This window comes from Rattus norvegicus, chromosome 7, assembly GCF_036323735.1.
Source record: "Rattus norvegicus strain BN/NHsdMcwi chromosome 7, GRCr8, whole genome shotgun sequence".
NCBI classification, from domain to species: domain Eukaryota; kingdom Metazoa; phylum Chordata; class Mammalia; order Rodentia; family Muridae; genus Rattus; species Rattus norvegicus.
The window spans coordinates 92,720,777-92,734,880 of NC_086025.1; the positions used below are offsets into that span (position 1 = coordinate 92,720,777).

Consider the following 14,104-nt stretch of genomic DNA (forward strand, 5'->3'; position numbering starts at 1 on the left):
AACAAAGAAAAACAAGAAAAACAAAACCTAGGGAAGGGTTGCGTCCTACTTCGTAATGGGGAAAGTAGAACTCTTTAATAAGTGACTTACCAGATGTTATCAAATCAGGGTGGCTCTTCAGGTGAGACTTCTGTCCATCTAAAGAGTCATTCATTGTATGGGAAAGAAGAACAGAGAGCCCTGTTGGGAGACCTGGATATGTCAACTTCCTAGCCACGTAGGACCTAGCTACCCTGTGTGTGGAAGGAAGAAATCTTGGGGAACAGTTCTTGGCCCAGGCAACAACAAAAAGGACTTAGATGGTACCTATCGACAAAACATTAGGAGTGATTAAGTGTCATATTGCAGGCTCATGGCAGGAAGTAGAATAGAATGGACCTGCACAGTGAGGACAGACACTGTCTTGTCTCCTCGCAGATGGCTGCCTTTTGGCTCCAGGGCTCTGGCCAGCAGTCCTGAGCTACAGCCATGACCTACTTTTTGTTCAGCCGGTTAGCCGTATGGCCTATTTCTTTCCGGCAGAATTATTTCCCAACAGTGGCTGGGTATGGCATGCTGAGCACAGCATTTACGCACTTGAATTCGAAGAAAGAAAAACCCCTTTAAACATGCAGAACAGTATTCTGGAGCTGGGAAAAATTAAGATCAGAGTCTCAGATGGTTCTCTGCTTTCATTCACATCGGTTTCCCTTCTACAACTGCCCCAATTGTGTGTGTGTGTGGGGGGGGGTATGGGTTGCTCTACCAAGTACTTTCCACCTAGAATACAACTCTTTCCCAAGCTCGCTTTTCATAGTGGCATCTTAAGTTGCTAATAAAACCCCACTGTCCACAGAGGGCCCTGCTGTGGGAATCAAGGGAAGAGTGAGAATGTGGGTAAGTGATGTTAAGGTGGTAATTAGGCAAGGTAATTAGACCCTGTTGAAAGAGCTGAGCTGCAAAGTGCAGCGTGATAAAGGGGCTGCCTAGACAACTAAATGGGTGTAATTAGATACAAAAGCTCCCATTCTCTCTTCCTTTTTGCTTCTCAGGCTTTTTCTGATTCTCAAGTCCAAACCTGCTGGTACTCAATGTTTTTCCCCCTGCAGTCCCAGAGACTTGGTGAGTGTTCTGTCCCTCTGCCTGCAACCTCCCCCTAGTCTGCACCCTTTCTCTACCTCATTGCCACACTCTTCCCAAAACAGAGCTGCAACCTCTAAGGATTTTTCAGAGCACACGGTTGCAAAATCAGCCAGCTGGGAAGTAAAAACCCTGTACACTTCTGACAGCCATGGGCTCCTGTTTTAGTTCCCGACTCTCCTCGGAAATTGATTGGATGGCTCCATTCGCTCTGGACATAAGGCTCCACCCCCTGTGGGCTTTGACTCCTGCCCCAGATGATCTTTTCAACACACAAATTGCAACCCTCAAAGCCCTGCTGGCTTTCCAGTGTACACACAGTAGTCCCTAGGCTCCTTCCCTGGCGTCTATGTCCTCCGTGATCTGACCTCTTCGGCCGCCTCGTTCTCCCTCTGCACCCCACGATGTGATATGCCTGCTTGGTCTGACTCCACTGTGCGTTTCCTGCCTCCACGTCTCTGCACTCGGGATATTTGGACTGCCCAGTCCCTCCCCCATCGTGTCAGCTGGTGTCACCTCCCCCAGGAAGTCGGCTTCCTTCACCTTCCACGCCAGCCAGCCAGCGGTTCTCAAACTCCTTGGTGCTTTTGTTTTCTGCACTAAACCACAACCGGAAACTGTCTCTTGTTGATCCTCACCACCTCACCACCAGGCTGCAGACTCCCCTTGAGAGTAAACGTTCATTTTCCCTGTTAAAGGGATGCATCTGGAGTTCTTCAAACAATGGTGATCTGACAATAACAACAACACATTACTGTTTCTCCTGTACCTACCTTGGGCAGCCACATTCACTTTTCAACACCTGTCAGTTTGCCTCCGGTTTCAGTGATCTCTTCCAGCCCAGACCTTCATGTTATTTTCCTGAGTTACTTGCTACTGTGCTTTTTAACACAAACACCGAGACCAAAAGCAGCTTGGGGTGGAAACAGTTTATATTGCCTTACAGGGCCATCACGAAAGGAATCCAGGGCAGGATCTCAAGCAAAAACCTGGAAGTGGAAACTGAAACAAGAGACCATGGAGGGGTGCTGCTTACGAGTTTGCTTCCTGGGGTTTACTCACCCGCTTTCTTATGACACCCAGGACTACCTGCTCAGGATGGCACCATCCACAGTGGAACGGGCCCTCTACATCATCAATAAAGTGCTCCGTAGACTTGCCTACAGGGCAATCTGGTGGAGATCGTTCCTCACCTGAGTGAGGTTACTACTTTCCAGATGACCCCTGCTTCCGTCAAGTTGACAAACAAAACAAAACAAAAAAAACAAAAACAAAAAACCCCACCCAACACACATGGACTTCAGTCACTCACTTGCTAACACCTATGAGGAGCCCAGAAGCCCAGCTCAGAAACGACACTTTCACCAAGTCCAGCACGTTTCTAATTTAATGGGAATCAGGCAAACAACTCAGTACGGTGGTCCCGGATACGGGAGTACAGCAGAGAATTACTATATGCCCCAAGGGATGGAGAGGGTAGGGACGGAGAGGGTACAGGTGGAGAGGGTAAGGGTAGTTAGAGGCGGGTAGAGAGTGCAGGAATTGAGAAAGTGGGGGTGGCCAGGGTAGAGATAAAGGAGGTGAGCATGGTGTGTAGGGAAAGAAAGGATAGGGGTGGAGAGTACATTTTTGGAGAAGTTAGGCATCTCCACACTGCAAAGGCTCTGGCCAAGCTTCCAATAAATGACTCTGGAGCAACTGTCTTTAGGAATTCCCAAAAAGATCAGCAGCGGCCGAGGGGCGTCTAGGACGGATGAGGTCATTTAGATCCCCGAGCTAGAGAGCTATGCTGTGAGTGCTGTTCACCGAGGCACAGGTTGTGGGCCAGGGCAGGCATTTCAGGCCAGCTTCTGTGGGAACAGAGCCCACCGCTTCGTCTGTCTCTAATGAACTATGTGACCTGGAGTTTCCTAGTCTCTATGTGGCTGGTTCTTAACAAAACCCAAACTCTCCATATTGTGGACTTTTTCCACAAGCATCCAACCCCTCCACTCACTGCCCCCTTAGCACCAATATACTGGATAGTAACATTTTCCCTAGCAAAGCAAGTGTTCCGGAAAAATATGCAATTAGTGGGGAATTTGCTCAGTGGACCTTTGCTCTGATATGGACATAACTTTGAAAGGGAGGAACTGAGACTACACATAGGAAAACACAGGTTAGCACCGTGTCTTACATTACTAATCATCACATCCATGTCAGGCGACAAACCCTAAGGTGATGTTACCTTAAGGTCAGAGACCCTCTGTTGCAATTTTTTTCTAATGGTTTCTACTGCTTTCTAATTGTAAGACGTCTGCCTGCAGCATGGTTTTCAGCCTTCCCAATGCTGTAACCCTTCATGTTGTGATGGCCTCAACCACAAAGTTACTTTCATTGCTACCTCATAATTTTGCTATTGCTATGAACCACAACCACATATCGTATGAATTATATCTGTGATTTCCGATGGTCTCCAGTGACCCCCGCAGAAGGGTCTTTTGACTGCAGAGGTCTCGACCCACAGGTTGAGAACTTCTGATCTGTAGATCAGAAGCACTCTGCCCAAGGCCTGATACACAGGTACTTTGCGTAGTTACGATATCCATGCCAACAGAGGGATGCATCATGAGACAGAGGAGGCCTAAACAAGTTCCCGAGTGCTACATGAGGGGCTGGAGACATTCAGAATCAACAAAGCGCTTGCCATGCATGCATGAGGACCCGAGTCTGGATGCCCAGCACTTGTAAAATCCAGGCACAGTGGTGCACACGTGGGAAGTGGAGTGAGAGGATCCCTGGAACTCACTAGCTGGCCAATCAATGGGCTCCAGAGTCAGGGAGAGACCCCATCTCAAAAAACAAAGCAAAGAGCCAGTTGAGAAAGACACCCGACGCTGACCTCTGACCTCCACATGCATGCGTGCCTTCATAAACATACACATCTCAAACACACACACACATGAACACACACACATACATGTACACACAAATATACACACAGGTGCAAACATATATATCTCATATGTGTGCACATGCATGCTACATGAAGGCTTCTTGGTGGACACAGTTCTGGCGGAGCTTTCAGTGAATCTTTTTTTCAGAAAATGAACTAACTGGACAGTTGGTGAGGAATCAGCAACTCCCATGGCTCAAGTGTGAGGTGGGGTGGGGACTAGATGAGGAAGGACACTGGAGAAGAGTCAACACAGGTGTGGAAAATGCAAAGACTCTTCTTTGGATGGGCAAAGCTGCCAGCATCTATAATACACACTCCCTCCCATTCCTGGTGTAGAGGTTTAACACGAGATGAGTGAGACTGAGAAGTTTGTAACATAGCCTCTTGCTTTTACCTGCACACAAGGAAAAAGACATAGCTTGGGTATAGCATGCTGAGAGCATGTACCCTTATCTGGCTGATTAAGAGCCTAGGTTCCACCCCAGGGCAGGTAAGATGCTGAGAACTGATGTGGCATCTCCCTAGCTCTGTTCCTGAGTCTGGAGTGACAGCTACTGGTTATTGCCCTGACACAACTCTGAATCCATGAAGCAGAGATGGTTCATTGAGTCAGATTTAGTCTATCCAATAGAGGGTCCTAGAACTGACTCATCTGAGGTTGACGCAGGACAGGCCACTCTGAAGGTCTCTCGGAAACCTTGGAGGTTGGGGAGGAAGATAGCTGGGAGACAGAGGCAAACCCAGAGCAGGAAGTCACCAGGAAGAGGCGGCTGAACAGGACTGTCTTCTGAGTTGCCTTCCATAACTGCCCTCATGCACATCTGGCTACTGGCCCTCTATCTCTGTGTATCTGAGTAAACATGGCACAGCAGGCACAGATGTTCAGGTCTGATGATCAGGATAAAGTGGGAGGAGAGAACCGAAGAGTGTGGGCACGCGCGCGCGCGCGCACACACACACACACACACACACACACACACACACATCCACCCTGGTGTTTAGAAGTCACTGTAAACAAGATCTCAATGAATATACTTTTGTAAAATAATACCCTAGACTTATGCTACATGGGCATTTGTGGAATCTTAATATACTGCAAATGTAGCCTGTCAGTCGCAGCTCTGGACACCAAAGTCTCCTTGTCTGTGGTGGATGCAAAATGCTGTAGAACATCAGAAGCAAGAATTAATTCAAAAGAAATGGCTGAAATTATGAAATGTGCATAATGTTCATGGCTGTGCTATTTCCACCAGTACCTTACCTTTAATGCCCAGCAATAGAGGCGATGTTATGCAAATCATTTCCAGTCGACTCCATGCAGTATTACACACTTGTCACAGTGGTTTGTCCCTGCCAAAACTCGGCTAAAATTTGGTTGCTACTGTAACTGTGTTGGGAGACTCCATAAATTCTCTCAGGAACCAATTCCCTGAAACTGGACTACTAGAAAGTACATGGCTTAGGCTCTGCAGTGGTTCCACACCATTAATCCCTGCACTCGGCAGCAAGTGGATCTCTGAGTTTGTGGGGCAGCCTGGTCTACAGAGCAAATTTCAAGAAAGCCAGGGATACACAAAGAAAACCCATCTCAAATAACCAAATACATAAACACAAAAATAAGTGTGCATGCATGGCTCCCTTGAATGAATGGGTGAATGAATGAGTGAACGAACGAAAGAATGAAAGAACGAGCAGAAAATGCATGGTTCCTTTTGCGTCTCTAGTATGTATGCCTACTCTCTGCTCTTGCTTGTCCACCAAGCTACACCAGCTGCCCTGTTAGAGCACAGCAAGAGACTCTCACCAGATGTATCCCCTCAATCTTGTACCTTCTGGGCTTCTGGAGCTTCTAGCTGAAGAAAACTTTTCAAAACTGAACTTCCAAGTCTCAAGTGTCCTGTGAGAGCAAAACGGAAATGACCTTAGACAATACGTTTTATGCGGTACTCCCAATGTGGATTAAATTGGTTCAAAGACCATATAATTACATTGAGCTGGGATTCTTATTACAGTGTGTACATGTGTTTACACATGCCACAGCATGCGTGTGGAAGGTTGATAACTTTTGGGAGTGGGTTCTCTTCTACCACTGTGTGTGGGCTTTGCCTGTGAGGCTGCGTGAGTCTCAGGCTGTCCAGGGTGGCAGCAAACACCATTACCCACTGTTTCGGATTAGATAACCGTTACTGGGGGAGGGACTATCCTGTACTTTTAGGACATTCAGTAGCAGCAGTGATCTCTACCATTAGATATCAGGGGCCACCTCCAGTCCCATCTCCCCAGTCACTGTTAGAAAACAACACACTGCGCTAATTCTCCCTGCGAGATTCACTTTTTAGTTGACAGCCACTGGTATAACACAATATTCCATGTGAACTTGACCAGATCTATTTTAAAACTTTGTGTGTTGACTGGAGGTATAGGTCTGCTGTAGAGTGCTTGCCCGCTGTGCGTGAGGCTCTGGGTTTAACCCCCATCTTCTCTACCCCATAAGCCTACCTGGAAGAGATTATAATATTACACAAAACAAGTAACACTCTCTGTGGTAACTGAAAGGTTACCACATTTATAATACACACTCCCTCCCATTCCTGGTGTAGAGGTTTAACACGAGATGAAAGCAATGTGAAAGCAGCTCAGAGTAAAAATGTGCTCTTTTAAGAGTCAGAGCAGGTTATCATTCTAGAAATGGCAACAGTGCTGGCTGGCAGCACTAGCTTCGTCAGACAGACTGATGGTCATAATTTCCTTTGTCCCTCTTGATTTCTAACACTCCACCTGGAAGCTCTGGCTCACTGTATGTGTCCCTACATGGGTGTGCCAAAATCACCAACTCCACTTACAGCATTCCTCCCAGGACTCTCTCTGGCACTTCTGATACTCCTTTAACACCAGCAAAGCTTGAGTTCAGGCCCAAAACCTAGGCCTTTCCAGAAAAGCCCACAGCAGGAGGTCAGCAGCTTGTCTGGACCATGAGAAGCAAACACAAGCACAATCCCTTCCTGTCCATATCTGAATTGGATGATTTTGTGTGTCACCTTGACACAAGCTAGAGAAAGGAGAGAATGTCTCAGTTGAGAAAGCCTCCATGAGATCCTACTGTAAGACATTTTCTCAACTAGTAATCAGTGTGGGAGGAGGGCCCAGCCCACTGTGGGTGGTGCCATTCCTGGGCTGGTGGTCCTGGGTTCTATAAGAAAGCAGACTGAGCAAGCCATAGGAAACAAGCTAGTAAGCAGCACCCCTCCATGGCCTCTGCATCAGTTCCAGGCTCCAGGTTCTAGCTCTGTTAGAGTTCTTGTCCTGACTTCCTCCAATCACGGACTGTGATCTGGAAGTGTAAGCCTAGTATAGAACCTTTCGTTCCCAACTTAACTTTTGGTCATAGTGTTTAGTCGCTGCAATTGAAATCCTAAGACAAATATCTGAGGCTCGAATGGCTTTGATGGCGGATTTTCCACGGCGGAACCCACAGTGAGCTTTCGTTGACTTTGGTCAGTTGTCTACATGTACCTGGGAAATGACTTCAATGGCCTCCTCGTTCTTTATGCTGGAAGCTGTTGGGCGATACCCTATACAACTGGGAGAAGACTATCCTTTACTGGGAGAGGACCATCCTCTTTTAGCCCATCAATGCATGAACAGTTGTGAAATGCACCCCCACCCTCCACGGCCCCCACCTCCGCCAATTACATTGAGAGATGATTTTGGGTCCCTTGGTACCTTTTCAAGGACAGCTAGATTGAGTGCCTTAGGGGCTAGGGAGATGGCTCAGCTCATAAAGGGCTCCCCATGGAAGTGTGAGGACCTGGGTGTGAGTCCCCAGTACCCACGTGGGCATAGTAGCGTGTATCTGTGATCCTAGCACCGGGGAGGCAGAGACAGGAGAACCACTACCCAGTCAGTCTTGCTGAACTGCCGAGCCCCAGGGAAAGGCCTGTCTCGAGTTTGGGGGTCTAGGGGGTGGACGCCTGTGATGGTTTAAATGAGAAATGTCCCTTGTCTTCCATGTTTGAAGACACCTCCACATCAATGGTACCCAGTTAAGGTGCTGTTGGGAGCTTGAGGAAGTGCGGCCCTGTTGGAGGAAGGATGTCATGGATGGTGACTCTGGGAGCCTAAAGACTCAAGCCATTTCAGAGTTTGCTCTCCCTGCTTCGTTCTGGCTATTCAAGATGTGTGCTTCCTGTTCCTAACACCATGCCTGCCTGTTGCCCTGACTCCGAATCATGATGGATTCTCATTCTTCTGGAACTGTAAGCTCAAACAAACACTTCTCTTAGTGGTCTTTGTTCTGGTGTTTTATCTCAGCACTAGAAAAGTAGCACAACACTTGGCACTGAATTTTGCCCCCGATATGTGAACACATACACTCTCTCTCTCTCTCTCTCTCTCTCTCTCTCTCTCTCTCTCTCTCTCAAGCAAAAGAGATGATAGGAACCTATGATGGGTATGGCTTTACTGCACTGGTGAAGACAAGCTGGTGACAAGCCATTCCAGCCAGGACTATGTGTAGACACTGACATAGTGGCTTTGTCACCTGGGGACACTGATAAGCTTCGAGGTGCAAGCAAACACTTCAGAATTCCCAGAATCCGAGTTCCCAGAGAGCCCATCACCTTGTGATACAGACCAGAAGGGAGTCTGTGTTCATTGTTGAAATGAAGGGATCATGGTGTTGAAGTTAATTGTTTTCAGCAAAAACCAGTAAAATTTGGACCGAGGTCATGATGCTAAAGAAGACTGACTAATTCCAGAGAATAAACCTATCCATGTGCCCTTGCCTGTTTGAATAAACTACTTCTGTAGTGTGTGTGTTTGAGAATACGATGAAATGATAGGAAATTTACAGTGCCTGCTGTCCCAGGTCAGGTGACTGGTTTAAACATTTTAAAATCTATAACAATAGTATATCGTTATGTACTGTTATGTTACTATAACAATAGTAAAAAAAAACAACTAAAAAATTTTTTAAAAATCTGGCAAAGAAAAGGTGATACTTAGAATCACCAGCTTTGCCACCTGGCACTCCACATCCACCATGGTGGGCAGAAAGCAAGTTCTCGGCATGATAAATACTATAGTCACCCCTGAAACCGCAGTGTGCCTGGGAAACCGCTGATCAGGCCAGTCAGCAAGGAGCAATCAATGCCCCACTCTAGAAATGCCATGGCCTTCTTAGCCGACACTATCTGCATGTCCCAGCAGAAGCCCCAGACACTGGTCGTTGACGCCACTCAAGCCATCTGCTCTCCAGCAGGCAGACCCAAGTTGCCCGCTTGGCCCCTCTGACTCTTCCTTTAGTCTTCCTGTCTCACTGCAGCCAGATGACCTCTGTGTTTTGGGCTACATCATCTATGCACAGCGTTATCGGCCCAGCTCTGCAGTGCTGTCACTGTCAGACACAAGAGCAAGAAGCAAAGACGTAGCCAGCTACTAAGTTGAACTGTTGTGCACAGGGCTAAAAAGGTTGCCAAAGAGGAGGAAGAGGAGAGGAAGAAGAGGAGAAAAGGATAAAAGATAAATGGTGGCTTATGTCTGTAATCTCAGAATATGAGAGACAGAGGCAGGAAGATTGACACAAGTATGAGGCAAGATTGAGCATTGGAGCGAGACCCTTTCTAAAAAGACACACACACACACACACACACACACACACACACACACACACACACACACACACACACACGAGAGGGGGGCAGACAGACAATGTCTAATACCAAAGAAAAAGGACATCTGCTCTTGAAGGCTCTTTCCACTTTAGCTGGTGTGTGTGTGTGTGTGTGTGTGTGTGTGTGTGTGTGCGCACGCATGTGCACATGCGTGCAGGGCACCTGTCTCTCTGCTTCCACCAGTGGCTAAGGCAACTGTGTGTCTAGGTATTGTCCCTGCTGGGATGTGCTTTTTAGAGTCAGACCTAGGACAGGCTTGCTTGTAGTAGAGGATCACATGACACGGACCCCCGTGGAGTACATGTGCTGACATAGTTCCAGAAAACTGCTTCAAAGACACATAAGAGATTGTTCCTTCACCCTGCTGCCCAAAACTTAGAAATTTCTTCTTCACGTGGGTGAAGAGATCCATCATAGAATTGTCATGGTCCTCAGTAACAAGTAACTTGCCCTGCATGTGAGCCTGGTTTTCTGCAGATGTTCCTGTGAGATATGAGCTTCTCCTTCCTGTTTTATTTCCTTACCTTAATCATCATCATGTACTTCACCTCCAAGGAACACGTTTGACCATGTTTTGCTAATACAAATAAAGAGCCCGATGGTCCCAATCCTAGAGAAATGGATCACTTCACTTGATACTTGTGACAGTATATGTCACACAGTATATGTACGTGTGAGTGTGCATGTGCATGTATAAACTGTGCATTTTGCACATGTGTATGTGCTCATGCCTGTGTACTCTGTGCGATGTCTGTTTGCATATGTGCAAACGTGTGCCTATACAAGCATATCTGTGCATGTGTCTGTGTACATGTATGTATTTGTGCTAAGTGTACATATGTATCTTTGTATTGTCTATGTGTTTGTGACTGTTGTATGCATGCATGTGTATGAGTTCAGATGTGTTTCTATGCTTATGTGTGTGCGTACGTGTGGGAATATGCAGTGAAAGTTTGGATGTGTTTGGATTTACATGTTATGTGTGTGATTATTTTCTGTGTGCACATTTGTGTGTTCAGGTTCATATGTTTGCATGTGTCTGTGTTATAAAAGTTTCAACATTGTCTAAATAAAAGTGATCTGAGTACACAGGCTTTGTGGTAGCACTGTTTTCTGGTATTGACTTTTTCTTTTCATATCTATGAATTCCTATTCCTATCTATAAAGTCCTCAGATGATTGATAAGATAGAAATACTGCTTCCTTCAGTGACATGATATATTTGGGCAGTCCCACCTCAAACCAGCACCTGTGACAAGGACAGTTGGGGAGGCATTCCGAGGTAAGCCTGCTGGGAGCAGGCAAGCTCACCGTGTCACCTGAGCATTTCCTGAACATTTAGGGGCCAATGCCATGGCGAATATTGTCACACTGTAAGATTTACGAAGGAACTCGCTGGGAGTGCGCATGGCGTGCAGAATGATGAGTAGTAAGTCAGAAACTGTTCCTAGAGTCTTCATGAGGCTGCTTTACAAAGTCAGACCTGGGATTTCTTCTGCAAGGAGAGGAAATCAGTGAATGGCTTCAAACAGCTCTGATGTCCTCTCAGATTAAACTGATTTCTTTTTTCTCCTGAAGTGGAAGAACGAAGAGTGAAGAACTGAATGCATGCATTAAGCACTGAGCGGAGACACTATTTTGGACTCCATGATTACAGTAATACCTAAGAGGCAAAGAACTGGGGTAGGGAGTTGGGTTCAGTCTTCCACATATAAAGGTGAGGACGGGGCAGAAAACTGCTTCGTGGAGTTGACCTTCTAGGGATTAAAAAAGAAACATGTTAGGGAAGTGGGACATTGAGTAAGGTGCTGGCCATGCAAGCACGAATGCTTGAGTTTAGATCCATAGGGACAACGGGAAAATGGCATGGCCTCATGATTTCAGGCCCATGACCCTGACATGGGTGAGTGAAGAAGGCAAACAGCTTGTCTTGCCAATTGGTGAGCTCCAACTTCAGGGAGAGACAGCGTCTCAAATCATAACAGAGTGACCGGAGGAAAACACTGGGCTCCAGATAATGACTTCACATAGGCTCGCACTCACAAGTGTATCCCCACACACACGCATAACACACATGTACTCAGACACACCCTGAAAACTAAGATGAAATGTCAGTAGGTAGCTGGAGTGTAATTTTTAGGCAAGATAACAAATGGAAAATGATGCCAACGGCTCCTCCCGGACAGTGTCACGTTTAGAAAAGTATTCTCCTTCAGCAAAGCATTGTCTACCCCAGACCCACTCCCTGCACTGTCTCCTATAGGAAGAACCCTCTGGCTGAGCTCTAGGCCCTCAACTTGATGGAGGACTTCAGACAATATGTTTTCCAAGGATGTCCTTAGTGTCGTGTAGCCAAATCTGACTTTCAAACACCAGAAACTAAGTATTACCCAAGTCTGTCTCTTTGTGGTCACTTCTCTGTGATAAGTCAGGCCTGGTATGTCTCAGGTGAAGGGAGACCAAATGTGAACTTTATAAGCTCATGGAAACTTGAACTGAACGGGTATCAGAGCCTGGCTGGAATAGGGTGGGTGTCCTTAAGAGTCACCCAGATTGCACCATGAGGAATCCAGGCCAGGTTAGAGAGACTCAGTGACATTGGTGCTGGAGCAGGATCATTTCTGACTTGTGGAAAAGCTATATTTCACTTCTGGGGGGTTGTTCCTATTTCTGCTCCTTTCTGCTCCTTTTGCTAGTGCTACTTTACAAAACACATTAGTGGGGTGGGGTGGAGTTTGGTAGTGCATGCCTTTAATCCCAGCACACAGGAAGCTGAAGCAGGCAGATCTCGGAGTTTGAGGCCAGCCTGGTCTATAGTGAAAGTTCCAGGATAGCCAGGGCTACACAGAGAAACCTTGTCTAGAAATAAACAACAAAGAGCTTACAAAACAACCTAAGTAACAAATGTGTTTCTACAGTCTGAAGGACCGAAATCCAGGATCAAGCAAGGCTGATTTCTCCTGAGGCCACTTTGACTGTATATTCACATGGTCTCTGCTCTGAGCATGTGTGTCCCCTGTGTCTATCTGCCATATATCCTCATGCCACACTTCGCCACCTCTCTAAGGGCTCTACCTCCAGTGTCCCTGGAAGACAGGCTTCAACATGTGATTTTTACCAAGTCGAGTCTACAGCCATTCCCTAACTGCTGAGAGACTAAGCCAGAGGCTCCTGTACCTTCTGTGGAGCCTCCCAGACTACATTGCTAGGGAATTCTTTATCTAATTAGATAGAACCATTCATTTACTTGCCATTTTTGGTCCTTTTTTTCTGGTATTAGATTTTGGGGTTTTTGTTTTTTGTTTTATTTTTCTGGGGTTTTTTTTGAGACAAATGCTTTTTATTTATTTTTTTATTTATTTTATATGAGTACACTGTAGCTGTCTTCAGACACACCAGAAGAGGGCATCAGATCCCATTACAGATGGTTGTGAGCCACCATGTGGTTGCTGGGAATTGAACTCAGGACCTCTGGAAGAGCAGTCGGTGCTCTTAACCGCTGAGCCATCTCTCCAGCATGACAAATGCTTTTTAAAATTGACTCTTACACATCATTAGATGAGGCTGAGATCACCTTTCATTTTAGAGCCTGAAAGCAAGGTACTAGAGATAGTTACTGGGCACTAGAGACAGACCTACAGTCATTGTTTATGTCCTGCTTCCCTGAGGTAAATACCTTTTTAGACAAATGAATACCACTGAATCTAAAACATTGTCCTCGGATCAAAGGAAAGGGATTTAATGAGGAATTTCGAAGGAAGAATAGTTGCGGGGGAATTAAAGATGATTTCTAACAAGCAGCCAACGAAGAAGGCTCTTACAGCTGCGTTGCAGTTGTACTGTGCACACTGGCAGGGGTGTTGTTTGCAGGTCATTTCCACATGAATACTAACTCCCCTATTCAGTCATCACTGTGCCCTGCACAGTGGTGTGAGCTTTCTGTGCGCACAACCATTTGATTTAATATTGAAGAAGGTCAATTAAAATATAAGGATATTCTTGCCCTTCCCACATCCTTCTCCATAACCTGGGTGTCAAGTGGGGTTGGGGCTGACCAAGGTAAGTGGCCATGGGATTCCAAGTAGGGATTCCAACATACCTCAGAATGACTCCTAGGAGCTGGGGTTGATTTTGTGAGTGGTTGATTATGAGATAAAGGGAAAAGACAATCATAGTGCCCACCTCTCCCAGGACTGTGTGTAGAGACCTAGGCTCCGCGTAGAGATCTGTATGGCACCAAGAGTTAGAATTTTCCTGCATATCTTGGTCTTTTGACGTCTGGCAGGAGATTGGCATGTAGTGGTATGGATACTAGACTGAGAACATTTGAGACTAACAAACTGTGAAAGAATCTGTGGCCAAGGAGCTCCTAGAAA

At 46.4% G+C, this 14,104-nt stretch overlaps 1 long non-coding RNA gene across 17 annotated transcripts in view; it reads right to left on the minus strand.

Moving 5' to 3' along the window:
* The window catches only part of LOC134479916 (uncharacterized), a 72,728-nt gene that overhangs the window by 36,234 nt on the left and 22,390 nt on the right, over positions 1-14,104 (minus strand). For 14 of the 17 annotated variants that reach the window (XR_010053826.1, XR_010053822.1, XR_010053820.1 and 11 more), the window contains one exon: positions 91-14,104. This exon is cut by the window's right edge. This is a non-coding gene — a long non-coding RNA (uncharacterized LOC134479916). The remainder of the gene's footprint in view (positions 1-90) is intronic. The other 3 variants (XR_010053818.1, XR_010053819.1, XR_010053830.1) reach the window with 3 other exon arrangements.